This window comes from Caretta caretta, chromosome 9 (assembly GCF_965140235.1).
Source record: "Caretta caretta isolate rCarCar2 chromosome 9, rCarCar1.hap1, whole genome shotgun sequence".
Classification (NCBI taxonomy): Eukaryota; Metazoa; Chordata; order Testudines; family Cheloniidae; genus Caretta; species Caretta caretta.
In genome coordinates, this window is record NC_134214.1 from 633,786 (window position 1) to 650,316 (window position 16,531).

Here is a 16,531-nt window from a genome sequence, read left to right on the forward strand (position 1 = left end):
GTGGAGCCAGAAATGAGGCATTCAGGGTGAGGGAGGGGGCTCCGGTCTGGAGCAGGGGAGTGGGGTGTGGGGGGGAGGGGGTGATGGCTCCAGCTGGGGGTGCGGGCTCTGGGGTGGGCTGGGGATGAGAAGTTTGGAATGTAGGAGGGTGCTCTGGGCTGGGACCAGGGGTTCGGAGGGTGGGAAGGGGATCAGGGCAGAGGGCTGGGGTGCAGGAAGGGGTGCAGGTTCTGGGGTGGGGCTGGGGATGAGGGGTTTGGGGTGCAGGAGGGTGCTCAGGTCTGGGATCGAGGGGTTCGGACGTTGGGAGGGGGGATCAGGGCTGGGGCAGGGGGTGGGGCGTGGGGAGAGGCTCAGGGGTGCAGGCTCTGGGAGGTGCTTACCTCAGGTGGCTCCCGGAAGCAGCGGCATGTCCCTTCTTCAGCTCCTACGTGGAGGAGGCCATTGGAGCACAGCCATGCCGCTGCTTCCGGGTGCCGGGTGGAGTGGCACCCGACCCTGCTCCCCAGCTGGAGCGCCGGACAGGAGCCATGCCATGGCTTCTGGGAGCCACATGGAGCGGCCCCCAACCCTGCGCCCTGGCCGGAGCACTGGAGTGGGGCCATGCGGCTGCTTCTGGGAGCTGCATGGAGCGGCCCCAGACCGCGCTCCCCAGCTGAAGCTCGAGGGCCAGCTTAAAATGGCTGGCGGGCTGAATTCAGCCCATAGGCCGTAGTTTGCCCACCCCTGCCTTATAGGTATCCTCCATGGTCCCTGAGCTAGTTAACAAGATACAGTTGCTGCTTTTCAAAATACAGTCCCCCATTCTATAAGACTGGTCTACATTCTTTGCATCCAGACATATTACCTTACATTTGGCTGTATTAAAACAGATTTTGCTTCAATGGGACCAGGTTCCGAAACAATCCAGATCGCTCTGTATGACTGCCCTTCCTCATCATTAATTACCACTCCACCAACCTTTGTGTCATCTGCAAATTTTATCAGCAGTGATTTTATATTTACTAGATGATCACTGACAAAAATAGTGAATAATGTTGAGCTTAGTATGACTAGAAACATCCCCCATTTGATTATGATTTTCTGTGGACAAGTACTTTTTGAGACCTATCAGTTAGCTTGATCTTAATCCATTTACTGTTTGCTTTACTGATATTGTATAGTGCTGGCTTTTTAATCGGAATGCTATGCGGCACTGAGTCAAGTGCCTTACAAAAATCTGAGTATATTACATTTACACAATTATCTTTATCAACCAAATTTGTAATCTCATGAAAAAATTATATCAGATTTGTTTGACAAGACCTATTTTCTATTATTATATTCCTATCTGTTAATTCTATATTAATTGAATCTCATATCAGCTTTTCCATTATTTTGCCTGGGATTATTTCCTGGGTTATCCTGCATGCCCTTTTTGAATATGGACAGAACATTAGCACTCTTACAGTCGTCTGGAATTTCCATGGTATTCCAAGGTTTAGTAAAAATTAACACCCATGAGCCAGACATCACTTCAACCAGCTCTTTGAGACTCTTGGGTCTCAACTTGGGTGCAAGTTATCTGGGCCTGCTACTTTAAAAATGCTTATCCCTAGTAGATGCTGTTCAGCATCCTACTTAGTTACTAACGGACTGAGAAGTTAATCATCCTCATGGATACAAATACATCATCCTGCTTCTTTACAGTACAGTACAAAAATATTTTTGAGCCCTTGAGCCTCATCTGCATTAACAAATTTACCATCGCTATCTAGTAATGGGCCTATTAGATGGTTAGGAATTCTTTTATTCTGGATATACTTAAAATCCATCTTGTTTTCTTTGCCCATGCCTGCTATGGAGTTTTCCCTAATGCCTATAGCTTCCCTTATCAACTTTCTACACTTCATAACTTCTAATTGATATTGATTGATATCTATTTCCCCTTTTTTTAAATGATTTATTTTTATATATAATTTATTTCTAATTGCTGCCTTCACTTGCCAACTGAACCAGGATGGGCTTTTAGCCAATATTACCCTCTTTTTCAATTGCAAAATCATGGCTTTATAGCCATCTAATAAACTCTTCTTAAAGAATGCCCAATTTTCATTCACATTTTTTGGTCTAAATTTTTCCTCCCAAAGAGATTCACTCAATTTTCCTCTGCTTTCGGAAAATAGCCCTGTTGATGCATTTACTAGTTGGGACTGTCCTCTGTTTGCCCATAACAAATGTAATCAAATCCTGAACACTGGTCCGAGGGCCACCAACTTCCAATCTAGGCATCAATTAATCTTCATCCATTGGAGAAAATTAATTCAATTTAATGGGGGATTTTGATATTTCAAAGTTTAGCTCTGTTCCAATTGGAAACAAAACCTAAACATTTCTTAATTCTCCACAAAAGGGAATGGAGTCCCAGCTTTTGGGCAGGCTGACTGGCAAGTTGACCTGGAGGTGAGACTCTGGAAGTCCTGGAGTCACTGGCCCTGGAGTAGTCTGTATGGTGAGCTGCTGATCCTGGAAATCCAGGCTGCCAATGAACTAGACAGGTAAGCTGGCAGGAACCTGATTGGCAGGCAAGATTTGGAGCCCTACCTAAATTCTATCAAAACTTTGACAAAACTGGAACATATCCATGAAACAGTCCAATTCTGCAAAATCACAAAATTCTGACTAACCAAATTTTTCCAACCAGCTCTAATAATAAGTTCCAAAATAATGTTACCTTGTGTAGGTGTCACGGAGTCCCTGGGCATTGCTCTGGAACTGCTCCCTACGAAGCCAGTCAGGACTCTGGGGAAGTCTCCTCTCTGGGAGCAGCCTGTCTGCAGGGCAAAAAACTCACACAGCTTCCACCTTCCTGGGTCTGACCTCGGAGCATTCAGCATCCTCTGCCCCTCCGTGTGCTTCCCACAGCGAGTCCGCCCAGGCGGGGTCCTGGGGAAGCCAGAGGGTCCTGCCCCCCAACTCCGCAGTCAGACATGACTCTCAGCCAGCCAGTAAAACAGAAGGTTTATTAGATGACAGGGACATGGTCTAACACAGAGCTTGTAGGTGCAGAGAACAGGACCCCTCAGCCGGGTCCATTTTGGGGGGCAGTGAGCCAGACAACCCCGTCTGCACTTCACTCCATGTCCCCAGCCAGACCCAAACTGAAACTCTCTCCAGCCCCTCCTCCTCTGGACTTTGTCCCTTTCCCGGGCCAGGAGGTCACCTGATTCCTTTGTTCTCCAACCCTTTAGCTCTCACCTTGCAGTGGGGGAAGGGCCCAGGCCATCAGTTGCCAGGAAACAGGGTGTCAACCATTCTCTGTTCCAGACCCCTGCACACACCTGCCCTCTAGGGCTCTGCAGTGATCATACACCCTTATCCCACCACCTAGATACTTAAGAACTGCATAGGGGAAACTGAGGCACACTCACAATATTCAGAGGAAACATTAAGGACAGTCCCGCTTCGTCACAGTATGTGCCATATCTTTGGTATTAGAAAATCATATATAATTTTTAGAAACTCTAATGATTTTTACTACTGACTCATGAAACCTCCAGCATATGTCTCCCCAAAATGAAGTCCCCCATTACAACACAATTTTTCTTTCCACATATTGCTTTAGGAGCAACGTATCCTGTTCTCTGGTTTGATTCAGTGGTCTCTAACAGGCCATGTGACATTCCCCAGCATGTAATCTGGTTGAACAGCTATGTCCTCTCAAGCCTCCAATCTGAGGTGCCTTTCACATTGCTTTGCCTGTTCATACACAGCCTCTAGCATACAAAAATCACTCCCAGCTGAATGATATGAGTGCTGTAGCAGTCATTCCTGAGTTATATTGCAGATCAACACCAGCAAATTCTCAGTCCCAGACTTGTCCCCAGAAATGTGCATCTTGTACTGCCCAGTACACTACTGGACAATACAAGCTCACAGAAAGTCCATCAGTTCATTAACGGAAATTGATATACACAAACCCTGTTATCTCAAATGAAGGTTTCCAAACACTTCAATCCAAACACACTGGCTTAGGTAAAATAGTAAAACAAGTTTATTAACTACAGAAAGATAGATCTTGCATGATTACAAGTAATGAGGCATAAAGTCAGAATTGGTTTCAAAGAAATAAAAGTAGAACACGAACTAATGCCTACTTTAACAAGCTAAGTGATTTTAAAGCAAAAGGTTTCTCTCACCATAGGCTTACAGCAGTCTGGCTGGATTTCTTCCCAGCCAGGACCCCTTCCCCAGGTCAATGATGCTCCTTTTGTCTTTCAAACGTTGTTGATGCCATGAGTGGTTCAGACAGAGATATGCCTTAGGGGAGGATCTATAAATAGAGATTCTCTATGTCCTAGTAAGGAGAAGAGGATGGAAGATGATAAAATACAGGTAGGATCTGATGAGAAACAGTCAAATGAAAAAAAGTCAAAAAAAAGTTACATCAGGTAATGGCAGATAGCTAAAAAGTGACAAATTTTTAAAGTCTTATATACCAATGCTAAAAGTCTAAATAATAAGATGAGAGAACTACAGTGCCTCATATAAAATTAGGATATTGATATAATAGGCATCACAGAAACTTCTTGGAATGAGGATAATCAATGGGACACAGTAATACCAGGGTGCAAAATATATCGGAAGGACAGAACAAGTCATGCTGGTGGGGGAGGGGCACTATGTGTGAAAGAAAGCGTAGAATCAAATTAAGTAAAAATCTTAAATAAACCAAACTGTAGCATAGAATCTCTATGGATAGTAATTCCATGCTCGAATAATAAGAATATAGCAGTAGTGATGTATTACCGACTACTTGACCAGGATGGTGATAGTGACTGTGAAATGCTCAGGGAGATTAGAGAGGCTATTAAAATAAAAAGATCAGTAATAATGGAGGATTTCAGCTATCCCCATATTGACTGGGTACATGTCACCTCAGGATGGGATGCAGAGATAAAGTTTCTTGACGCCTTAAATGACCACAAGAGGAGAGGCAATTCTTGATTTAATCTTAAGTGGAGCACAGGATCAGGTCCAAGAGGTGAATATAGCTGGACCGCTTGGTAATAGTGATCATAATATAATTAAATTTAACATCCCTGTGGTGGGGGAAACACCATAGCAGCCCAACACTGTAGCATTTAATTTCAGAAAGGGGAACTACACAAAAATGAGGGGGTTAGTTAAATAGAAATTAAAAGGTACAGTGCGAAAAGTGAAATCCCTGCAAGGTTCATGGAAACTTTTTAAAGACTCCATAATAGAGGCTCAACTTAAATGTATACCCCAAATTAAAAAACATTGTAATAGAACCAAAAAAGTGCCACCGTGACTAAACAACAAAGTAAAAGAAGCAGTGAGAGGCAAAAAAGGCATCCTTTTTAAAAGTGGAAGTTGAATCCTATTCAGGAAAATAGAAAGGAGCATAAACTCTGGGAAATGAAGTGTAAAAATATCATTAGGAAGGCCAAAAAAGAATTTGAAGGCCAGTTAGCCAGAGACTCTAAAAGTAATAGCAAAAAAATGTTTTAACTACATCAGGAGCAGGAAGCCTGCTAAACATCCAGTGGGTCCACCAGATGATTGAGATGCTAAAGGAGCACTCAAGGACGATAAGGCCATTGCAGAGAAACTAAACAAATTCTTTGTATCAGTCTCCATGACTGAGGATATTAGGGAGATTCCAAACCTGAGCCATTCTTTTTAGGTGACAAATCTGAGGAACTGTCCTAGATTGAAGTGTGATTAGAGGAGGTTTTGGAACAAATTGATAAACTAAACAGTAATAAGTCACCAGGACTGGATGGTATTCACCCAAGAGTTCTGAAGGAACTCAAATGTGAAATTGCAGGACTACTTACAGTAGTCTGTAACCTATCATTTAAATCCGCTTCTGTACCAAATGACTGGAGGATAGCTAATGTGACGCCAATTTTTAAAAAGGGCTCCAGAGGTGATCCCAGCAATTACAGGCTGGTAAGTCTGACTTCAGTACCAGGCAAACTGGTTGAAACTATAGTAAAGAACAAAATTGTCAGACACATAGATGAACATAATTAGTTGGGGAAGAGTCAACATGGTTTTTGTAAAGGGAAATCGTGCCTCACCAATCTACTAGAATTCTTTGAAAGGGTCAGCAAGCATATGGAAAAGGGGGATCCAGTGGATATAGTATACTTAGATTTTCAGAAAGCCTTTGACAAGGTCCCTCGCCAAAGGCTCTTAAGCAAAGTAAGCTACCACGCAATAACAGGGAAGGTCTTCTTATGGATTGTGTGACAAAGTTCCTCCCCTACCTTGGTGGGTCTTGTGTTTATTGGTGGATTTGCTCGATTTGGAGCTTCAGGGCAACCCTCAGTTTGGCTGTTTTCATGAACCCACAGTCCAGGTCGACTCCTCCTATGTCTGGCCAGGAGTTGGGAGGTTTGGGGGGAACCCGGGCCCGCCCTCTACTCCGGGTTCCAGCCCAGGGCCCTGTGGAATGCAGCTGTCTAGAGTGCCTCCTGGAACAGCTGTGCGACAGCTACAACTCCCTGGGCTACTTCCCCATGGCCTCCTCCCAACACCTTCTTTATCCTCACCATAGGACCTTCCTCCTGGTGTCTGATAATGCTTGGAGGACTGAGGAGTACAACAGTATGCGTTCTCACTCTCAGCTCCTAGCACCTCTTGCTCCCCGCTCCTTACACGCACACCACAAACTGAAGTGAGCTCCTTTTTAAACCCAGGTGCCCTGATTAGCCTGCCTTAATTGATTCTAGCAGCTTCTTGATTGGCTGCAGGTGTTCTAATCAGCCTGTCTGTCTTAATTGTCTCCAGAAGGTTCCTGATTGTTCTGGAACCTTTCGTGTTACCTTACCAAGGGAAAAGGGACCTACTTAACCTGGGGCTAATATATCTGCCTTCTGTTACTCTTCTGTAGCCATCTGGCCTGACCCTGTCACATATCCACCCCCTCTGCTCAACACTACGGGGTTGGGCAACTTGGGACGTCAGGCAGTGTACTCGTGACAAGCCATCTGCATTGCCATGGTGGCTTCCAGCCCGGTGTTGTATGGTGAATTGGAAAGGTTGTAGGGACAGGAACCATCTGGTCACCCTTGCATTCTTCTCTTTATTTCGCTGCATCCACTGGAGGGGTGCATGGTTGGTCACAAGGGTAAACTGTCATCCCAGAAGGTAATAACGTAGTGTTTCCATGGCCCATTTCACAGCTAGGCACTCTCTTTCAACCACTTCTGCTCTCTCAGGAGGAGTTTCCTGCTGAGGAAGAGGATTGGGTGTTCTTCATCTCTGACCATCTGTGATAGGACAGCTCCCAATCCTACTTCACATGCATCTGTCTGTAAAATGAATTCTTTTTGAAGTCTGGGGCTATAAGCACAGGGTTATTGCAGAGGGCTGTCCGTAGATCCATGAATGCTTTCTCTATAGCATCTGTCCACTTCACCATGTCTGGACCCCGGGCTTTTATCAGGTCTGTCAGGGGACTCACTCTGGTAGCAAAATGGGGAATAAATCATCGGTAGTACCCCACCACACCCAGGAATGCCCGGACTTGCTTTTTCCGATTCAGCCAAGGCCAGTTTTGGATAGCCTCTAGTTTGTTTAGTTGGGGCTTGACCATGCCCCTTCCTACAATGTAGCCAAGGTATTTAGCCTCGGCTAGCCCTATAGCACACTTGGCTGGGTTGGCTGTGAGGCCAGCCCATCTTAGCGTGTCCAGAACTGCTTCCACCTTTCCTAAGTGGGTTTCCCAGTCGGGGGTGTGAATAATCACATCATCCAGGTATGCCGCTGCATAACTGGTATGGGGCCGTAGGAGCTTGTCCATAAGACGCTCGAAGGTGGCAGGTGCCCCATGCAGTCCAAAAGGAAGAACTGTATATTGAAACAGACCCTCTGGTGTAGAGAATGCCGTCTTTTCTTTCGCATCTTTGGCAAGGGGAATCTGCCAGTATCCATTTGTTAGATCAAGGGTGGTCAAAAATCGGGCATTGCCCAAGCGGTCAACTAACTCATCGATACGGGGTATGAGGTATGCATCAAATTTGGATATCTCATTCAGCTGGCGAAAGTCATTACAAAACCTAGTGGTGCCATCGGGTTTGGGCACCAACACGATCGGGCTTGACCATTGACTGTGGGACTCTTCGATGACTCCCAGCTCCAACATCCTTTTTACCTCTGCCTTGAACTCCTCCCTTTTTGCCGCTGGGACCCGGTAGGGCCTTAAAGTTACCTTTGCCCCAGGGTCTGTGATAATGTGGTGATATGCTTCAGTGGTCCGACCTGGTTTGGTTGAAAACACGTCCTGGTATCGACTGATCATCTTAGTTACCTCCTTCTTCTGGTTTGGTGTCAGATCAGTGGATATCCTGATCTGCTCCTGCATGTTATTTCCCTGGATCGGGGTCTCTTGGGCCACTACACACGCCTCTCGTTGGTGCCAAGGCTTTAAGAGGTTAATGTGATAAATTTGTTCTTGTTTCCGGTGTCCTGGCTGCCGCACCTTGTAGGTTACTTCCTCCATGGGTTCAACCACCTCATAGGGCCCCTGCCATTGGGCCAAAAGCTTGCTTTCTGCCGTGGGTACCAACAACATCACCCAATCCCCTGGTTGGAACTGTCAGACTTTTGCCTGGCGATTGTAATGGGTTCGCTGGGCCCCTGCGCCTTTTCCAAATGTTCCCGTACAATAGGGGTGACCCGGGCTATCTGTTCTCGCATCTGCAACACATGGTCAATTATATTTCTCCCCTCATTGGGGTTCCTCTTCCCAGATTTCTTTTGCGACATCTAGTATGCCACGGGGGTGGCGTCCATATAATAATTCAAAGGGGGAAAACCCAGTTGAGGCCTGAGGTACCTCCCAGATTGCAAACATAAGGTAGGATAGTAGGGTGTCCCAATCCTTCCCGTCCCGACTTACCACTTTTCTTATCATTGCCTTGAGGGTTCGGTTAAACCTTTCTACCAGCCCATCAGTCTGTGGATGATAGACTGAAGTTATCAGGGTATGTATATGGAACAGCATACAGAGGTCCTTCATTAGCTTCGACATAAATGGGGTACCTTGGTCTGTTAATATCTCCTTTGGTAGCCCCACTCGGGCAAAGATCCCCACCAACTCTTTAGCTATCGTTTTAGAGGCCGTGTTCCGCAGGGGGACGGCTTCTGGGTAGCGAGTAGCATAATCCAGAATGACAAGTATATATTGGTGGCCCCGGGCTGTCTTCTCCAGAGGTCCCACTAGGTCCATGGCTATTCGCTTGAAGGGGACCTCTATGATGGGAAGGGGTACTAAAGGTGCCCTCAAGTGGGGACGAGGACTGTGCAGCTGACACTCCGGGCAGGATGCACAGTACCTCCGCACTTCTTCATGTACTCCGGGCCAGAAGAATCGTTGCAGGACCCATGCCAGGGTCTTCTCTACCCCCAAATGCCCCCCAAAAAGATGACTATGGGCCAGACTTAATACAGCATTCTGGTGTTTTTGAGGTACTAGGATCTGCTGTACCTTCTGCCCCTGTACTGGTGCAACCCGGTATAAGAGATTCTTCTTTATTATGAAGTAGGGTCCTGGTCCCTGGGTTTTCCCTTCCACGGGGACCCCATCTATTTCGGTCACCTCCTTCCTAATGTTGTCATACCTTGGGTCTTCAGCCTGGTCCTGTCCAAAATTTCCTCTCCCAGGGCTAATCTGCCCGAGATCTAGGTGGCCAGTCTCTGTTGCCTCTACTGGTTCAGAGGCATTAGGGTGTGGGTCAGACTCGGGTGCTTCTCCCTCCTGGGTGGCCTCCTTTTCAGCTGCTTGGGTCCACCTACCTATGAGAACAACCGTCTGGCTTTGGCCCAGTATTCGGGTTCCCAAGGCCTTAGCTGCCTTTCTTTCCCTTTTCGTCTTTCTACGCTGTCTGGGAGTGGAGAACAAATCTGGGGATATTTCAGAGAAGGTTGGGGGATGACAGTCTACTGTGGATGCCTCACTACTTTCAGGGCTTCCCCCTTTCTCCAATTTCCCTACCGGGAGTAAATCTTCAAACCCTGGGAAGTCCTTCCCTATGAGCACCCGATATGGGAGTTTAGGGACTACACCTGCTGCTACCTCAGTAGTGTTCCCCTGAATCTCAATTTTTACCGGGATGGTGGGGTAATAACCAACTGTCCCATGGATGCATGTTATCCCCGTACGCTTAGCCCACAGCAGCTGACTACGCTTCACAAGCATCCCCGAGACAAGCGTGATAGCACTCCCCGAATCAACCAGTGCTGTGGTCTCTACCGCATTTAGCTTCACTGGTCTGGTGTACATATGTGGGGTTAGTGACACCCCCACAAGGTGGATTAAGGAGCATGGGTCTGCCCAGTTCCTCAGGTTACACTGCATAGGCTCCTCGGCATTGGGACACTGTGCAGCTATGTGTCCCCACTCCTGGCAGGCGTATCATCTGTATGGAGCCCTAGGCGTTCCCCGGTCTCTGGGTTTGGGCAGTCTAACATCATGATCCTCTTCCCCCTCAGTGCTCCGACTCTTTGTGGCTTCTGGTGGGCCTTCAGCCCCTCTCTTTTTCCACCTGGGCTCTCCTGGTGGCCCCGGCACCCGAGCTCTAGGGCTTGGTGCTGCTAGTTTAACCCAGGGTGCTTCTTCCTTAACTGGTCGGGTCAGCTCCCTCGCTGTCCTTCACCTTTCTACCAGCGCGACAACCTCGTCGTAGGGGGAGGGTTCGTTCTGGCTTACTCAGGCGCGAAGGTCTGGCGGTAGTCCTCTCATGTACCAGTCAATGACCAGAACCTCCAGTATCTCCTCCGGACTCCAGGACTCAGTTCGTAACCACTTTCATGCAAGATGGATGAGGTCATATAATTGGGACCGCAGGGTTTTGTTTTCTTGGTACCTCCACTCATGATGTCGCTGGGCCCGCACTGCGGTCGTTACCCCAAATCTGGCCAGGATCTCTGCTTTCAGCTGGGGGTAGTCTGCTGCAGCCTCTTCAGGCAAATCATAGTAGGCCTTCTGGGCCTCCCCACACAGGAATGGAGCAAGGATGCCAGACCACTGTTCTCGGGGCCAAGCCTCCCGTAGAGCTGTCCTCTCAAAGGCCAGGAGGTATGCCTCTACATCATCCTCCTGTGTCATTTTCTGCAACCAATTGCTGGCCTGCATGATCTGCGTCCCATCATGGCCGCGGTTCAGCTCTGTAAGGGCCTTTACCTGGTTTACCAGTTCCCGCAACATAGCCCAGTCTTGAGCAGCCTGGTCCATCAGCAGGCGATTAGTCTCTTGCTGCAGCCGCAGTGCCTCCTGTTGGGCGGCTGCCTGGACATGAGTAGCCTCCTGCTGGGCAGCTGTGGCTTGTATCAGTGCCCGCACTACCTCCTCCATTGTGGTGAAAAAAAATAAACCCTCTCCCTTTTTTTCCCTCCCCCACCAACAGCCTCCTTCTTCCGCCACACTGTGAACACCAGATCCCACTTCTCACACCAGTTGTGACAAAGTTCCTCCTCTACCTTGGTGGATCTTGCGCTTATTGGTGGATTTGCTCACCTTGGAGCTTCACGGCAGCCCTCAATTTGGCTGTTTTCATGAACCCACAGTCCAGGTCAACTCCTCCTGTGTCTGGCCAGGAGTTGGGAGGTTTGGGGGGAACCTGGGCCCGCCCTCTACTCTGGGTTCCAGGCCAGGGCCCTGTGGAATGCAGCTGTCTAGAGTGCCTCCTGGAACAGCTGGGCGACAGCTACAACTCCCTGGGCTACTTCCCCATGGCCTCCTCCCAACACCTTCTTTATCCTCACCACAGGACCTTCCTCCTAGTGTCTGATAATACTTGTACTCCTCAGTCCTCCAACAGTATGCGTTCTCACTCTCAACTCCTAGTGCCTCTTGCTCCCCGCTCCTTACACGTGCACCACAAACTGAAATGAGCTCCTTTTTAAACCCAGGTGCCCTGATTAGCCTGCCTTAATTGATTCTAGCAGCTTCTTGATTGGCTGCAGGTGTTCTAATCAGCCTGTCTGTCTTAATTGTCTCCAGAAGGTTCCTGATTGTTCTGGAACCTTTCGTGTTACCTTACCAAGGGAAAAGGGACCTACTTAACCTGAGGCTAATATATCTGCCTTCTATTACTCTTCTGTAGCCATCTGGCCCAACCCTGTCACAATTGGTAACTGGTTAAAAGATAGGGAACAAAAGGGTGGAATAAATGGTCAGTTTTCAGAATGGAGAGAGGTAAATAGTGGTGTCCCCCAGGGGTTTGTATTGGGCCCAGTCCTATTCAACATATTCATAAATTATCTGGAAAAAGGGGTAAACAGTGAGGTGGCAAAATGTGCAGATGATACAAAACTACTCAAGATAGTTAAGTACCAGGCAGACTGCAAAGAGCTACAGAAGGATCTCTCAAAACTGGGCAACAAAATGGTAAGTTGAAATTCAGTGTTGATAAATGCAAAGTAATGCACATTGGAAAACATAATCCCAACTATATATATAAAATGATGGAGTCTAAATTAGCTGTTACCAATCAGGAAAGAGATCTTGGAGTCATTATGGATAGTTCTCTGAAAACATCCACTCAATGTGCAGTGGTAGTCAAAAAACTGAACAGAGTGTTGGAAATCATTAAAAAAGGGATAGATAAGAAGATGGAAAATATCATATTACCTCATGGTACGCCCACATCTTGAATACTGTGTGCAGATGTGGTCGCCCCATCTCAAAAAAGATATATTGGAATTGGAATAGGTTCAGAAAAGGGCACGAAAAATTATTAGGGGTATGGAATGGCTTCTGTATGAGGAGAGATTTAATAAGACTGGGACTTTTCAGCTTGGAAAAGAGACGACTAAGGGGGATATGATAGAGTTCTATAAAATCATGACCGGTATGGAGAAAGTAAATAAGGAAGTGTTATTTACTCCTTCTCATAACACATGAACTAGATGTCTCCAAATGAAATTAATAGGCAGCAGATTTAAAACAAACAAAAGGAAGTATTTTTTCACATAACGCACAGTCAACCTGTGGAACTCCTTGCCAGAGGCTGTTGTGAAGGCCAAGACTATAACAGGATTCAAAACAGAACTAGATAAGTTCATGTAAGATAGGTCCATCAATGGTATTAGCCAGGATGTGCAGGGATGGTGTCCCTAGCCTCTGTTTGCCAGATGCTGGGAATGGCCGACAAGATGGATCACTTGATGATTCCCTGTTCTGTTCATTCCCTCTGGGGCACCTGGCATTGGCCACTGTCGGAAGACAGGATACTGGGCTAAATGGACCTTTGGTCTGACCCAGTATGGCCATTTTTATGTTTTTATGAGTAGAGCTATGGGGAGAGAGGTGATTTGTGCTCTCTGTTCTCCCTTCTTACAGAATCATCTCCAGATGGGGTTGAGGCGACAGCAAGTCTGTTTGCCAAGATGTAAATTTCTTGTTCACATCCTTCTTCCTGCCAAAGAATGGCTGCTTAATCAGGTGATAGTCCATTTGATTTTGATGACATCGGGCTGAGGCATTAGTTTGCCTTTTGTCTCTGAAGAATTGGTTTGGGCTGCTTCCCCAGATTTGGATTATGCCTTAGTAACATCATAGAGTAGAATCTTATAACTTTACGTACAATGTTGCCACACATATTTTACCAGGACAATAAAGATCGGCAAATCATGAGTTTTCAAATGATACCTCACAAGGCATACTGTACAAAATTTATCATAGTCTTGTAAAAGTGGTGAACACAAGGGTACAGTCTGTCATAGGCCATCACAAACAAATTACAAATTTCATCCCTTCTCCTTCTTAGCCCTTCTGTTCATGGTACCCTGAGTTTGAGTTAGTACCACATTTGTCCCCTTAACACACTTCCCTTGAGTTAGTTTAACATCCTCACAACTGCCCAGTTAGTGCTGGACTACTGAATGTTATCTTCCTGATAGATTTCTGCTCTCTGCGGGAATACGGCAAATTCTACTGGACCATAGTGAACGTCTAGAAATGGGACTCTCCTGCAAGAAATATGGCTGTCCTCCTATCTGTAGTATTCTTCTAAGGCAGTGATACCCAAACTGAGGGCACAACCCCCTGAGGGGTGCAGAGGAACATTCGGGGGTCCAGCGGGCCCGGGCCAGTCCCCACGGGGGCAGAGAGTGAGCACGACCCAGCCCTGCACACAGCTGCGGCCCCAGCTCCTGGCCCCACTCCCAGCCCCGACCCTGCCTGCAGCCCTGACCCCAGACCCACCCCCAGCTGCAGCCCCAGCCTCAGCCCCCTTATCCCTGTCCATGGCGCCCCCATGGCGCCGCTCCCAGCCCGGGAAGCGCAGACAGAGTAAGGGGGATGTGACCCTGAAAAGATTGGGGACCAGTGTTCTAAAGGAACAAACAAATGATGACAGAGAGGAAGTGAAACATCACACCTACCTGCTAATGCTATTCTTTTCTCTTGCAAATCCCTTCCTGGTTCTTCATCACACAGATTTCTGTGTTTTCTCATTCACAGAAACTTTTAATTGCAACACTTGAATACAAAGAAGAACAAAACTACTCCAGGCTGAATTCTGCTCTCAGTTACAAGATTGCAACTCCCATTGAACTTGCTGGAAATGGCAACTGTGTAACTGAGGCTAGCATTTAGCCCTTTGTCTACAGTGAAATCTATTGGATTTCTGTAGTACTAATATCCCTGATTTATGGCATTTTCACTATACAGCAAAAGGTAGATTTAACTATAAATATTGTAACCTTATGCATCAGAATATTCCTTGATCTAAAATGGCATTGCCAGGGTAACCATAAATCATTTAGTGTCATCCATTTAGAAACAGAATTTTCCATTGAACATATGCCCCAGTCCTGAAGTTGGACCTATGAGGCTTTATGCAGTACAGAGGTCTGCCTGCACAGATCCAGTTGCAGAATTGGAGCCTTCATATTGCATCTGTTTTGGGGAGGGACAGTCTTTTTCCTGTGAAGCAACTATTGGGCATTATTTTGAAAAAATAATATGAATTTAAATTAGGACCAAATCTGCAACTGGGAATTGGTCCTGCTTCGAGCAGGGGGTTGGACTAGATGACCTTCTGGGGTCCCTTCCAACCCTTATATTTTATGATTCTATGATTCTATGCAATCGCCATTTTTATTCTGAGTACCTTACATCATGACTAGTCCTCGTGAACTCAGTGGGACAACTTATGGAGTAAGGTACTACTCAAGGGGATTGTAACCTATTTCTTACTGGGGAGTTCTGCTTAAATGGAAAGCATGATATGGCAAAATATTTCTATCCTCTCTTTGTAATACTGAAACAAACAGGCATCGCTAATTCTCATGAGACTTGTAAAATGAAAACTATTCTCTTCATAAAAATATAAGATTATTGTGCCACATAAAACCACATGAAAAGTCATGCATATACATGTCATATATAAATCCTTACCTGGTGTTTTTTGACTGATAATTTTCCCGTCTGTGTTATATACTGTTGCTTTGTATAAATTAGAAGTGGCCATTTATAACATGAAGAAGAAAGCTTAATGAATCAATATAATATGCTCTCAGCTCCTATAAATAACTGAAGTGAATTCCTCTTAGCAAAATCACAGTTTTATTACCATCACAACTGAACTCATCACGTCGAGTAAGTCAGAGGAGTTCAAAATATTTATTTCAGAATGTATTGAATCCTATCTCTGTTTTGGCCTCAAACCTGAACCCGTAGCCTTGCCTAACTGGAGCTGGATCTGAGCAGTGCCTCATTGGCACATGTCCAGTGGTCCTTGTATTTTTGCAACTATCTGAGTCTCACTGAGTATGACCATAGAAGAATATATGTCCTTGTTTTCATGGAGGAAGAGAGAGAATTAGTATTTGTATATACTTTTCTACAATTGTGTACTTTATGTATTTTACAGTTACCTGAGGAATTGTTGAATTAAGACTATACTAGCATGTGTTTAAGGTCATCTGTTCATTCATTTGCCTTGGGTACCATAGGATCATTGCCGAGTCTGGGACACTTACTCTTTATTTAGGGACAGTTGACAATCCCACTGTTCTGTAGGTTTTATTTCCCAGTAGTCTCAAACAATTAAAAACCACAGTGAATTTGCAATACATATTTGGCTTGTAATTAATTTTCAGTGTGTTTATTACAATATACAGGGATTTCTATTAACATGTGGAATTCAGTTGCTGGCTGGTAACACCCAATTGCTTTCTGCAAGGCTGTCAAATATCAAACATAAAAGTCTATGAAGCAAAATATATCCATTCATCTAAATGCCAACAATTACCACCAAGATGATAAGCATCAAACTGCATCTTCCTCCACATTTTCTATTATCAGGACTGCATTACATAATAGCAGCTTAACAACTTCTTACTTGACTTCCTGATATAAAGATACACATCATTATATAACCTGCATATTTTAACTTTCCAAGTCAAATAAAGCAGATATGTTGGCATTCTGTACAGTCTGTCTGTGTGAAAAAATAACCTAGGAGGCAACATGTAGGAGCTAAGAGTGAATTAATTTAGCAGTGATGGT

General features: G+C 45.8%; 2 protein-coding genes across 19 annotated transcripts in view; one reads left to right on the forward strand and one right to left on the reverse strand.

Annotated features, from left to right (window-relative positions):
• Positions 1 to 16,531, reverse strand: part of DLG1 (discs large MAGUK scaffold protein 1) — a 529,193-nt gene that overhangs the window by 445,469 nt on the left and 67,193 nt on the right. The window lies entirely within an intron of this gene.
• Positions 1 to 16,531, forward strand: part of LOC125642767 (uncharacterized) — a 127,634-nt gene that overhangs the window by 6,667 nt on the left and 104,436 nt on the right. The window contains exon 3 of one of the 6 annotated variants that reach the window (XR_012669823.1): positions 2,393 to 2,537. The exons of the other annotated variants lie outside the window; for them this stretch is intronic. The gene's annotated coding sequence lies outside the window, so the exon portion shown is untranslated. The remainder of the gene's footprint in view (positions 1 to 2,392; positions 2,538 to 16,531) is intronic. 6 annotated transcript variants of the gene reach the window in all.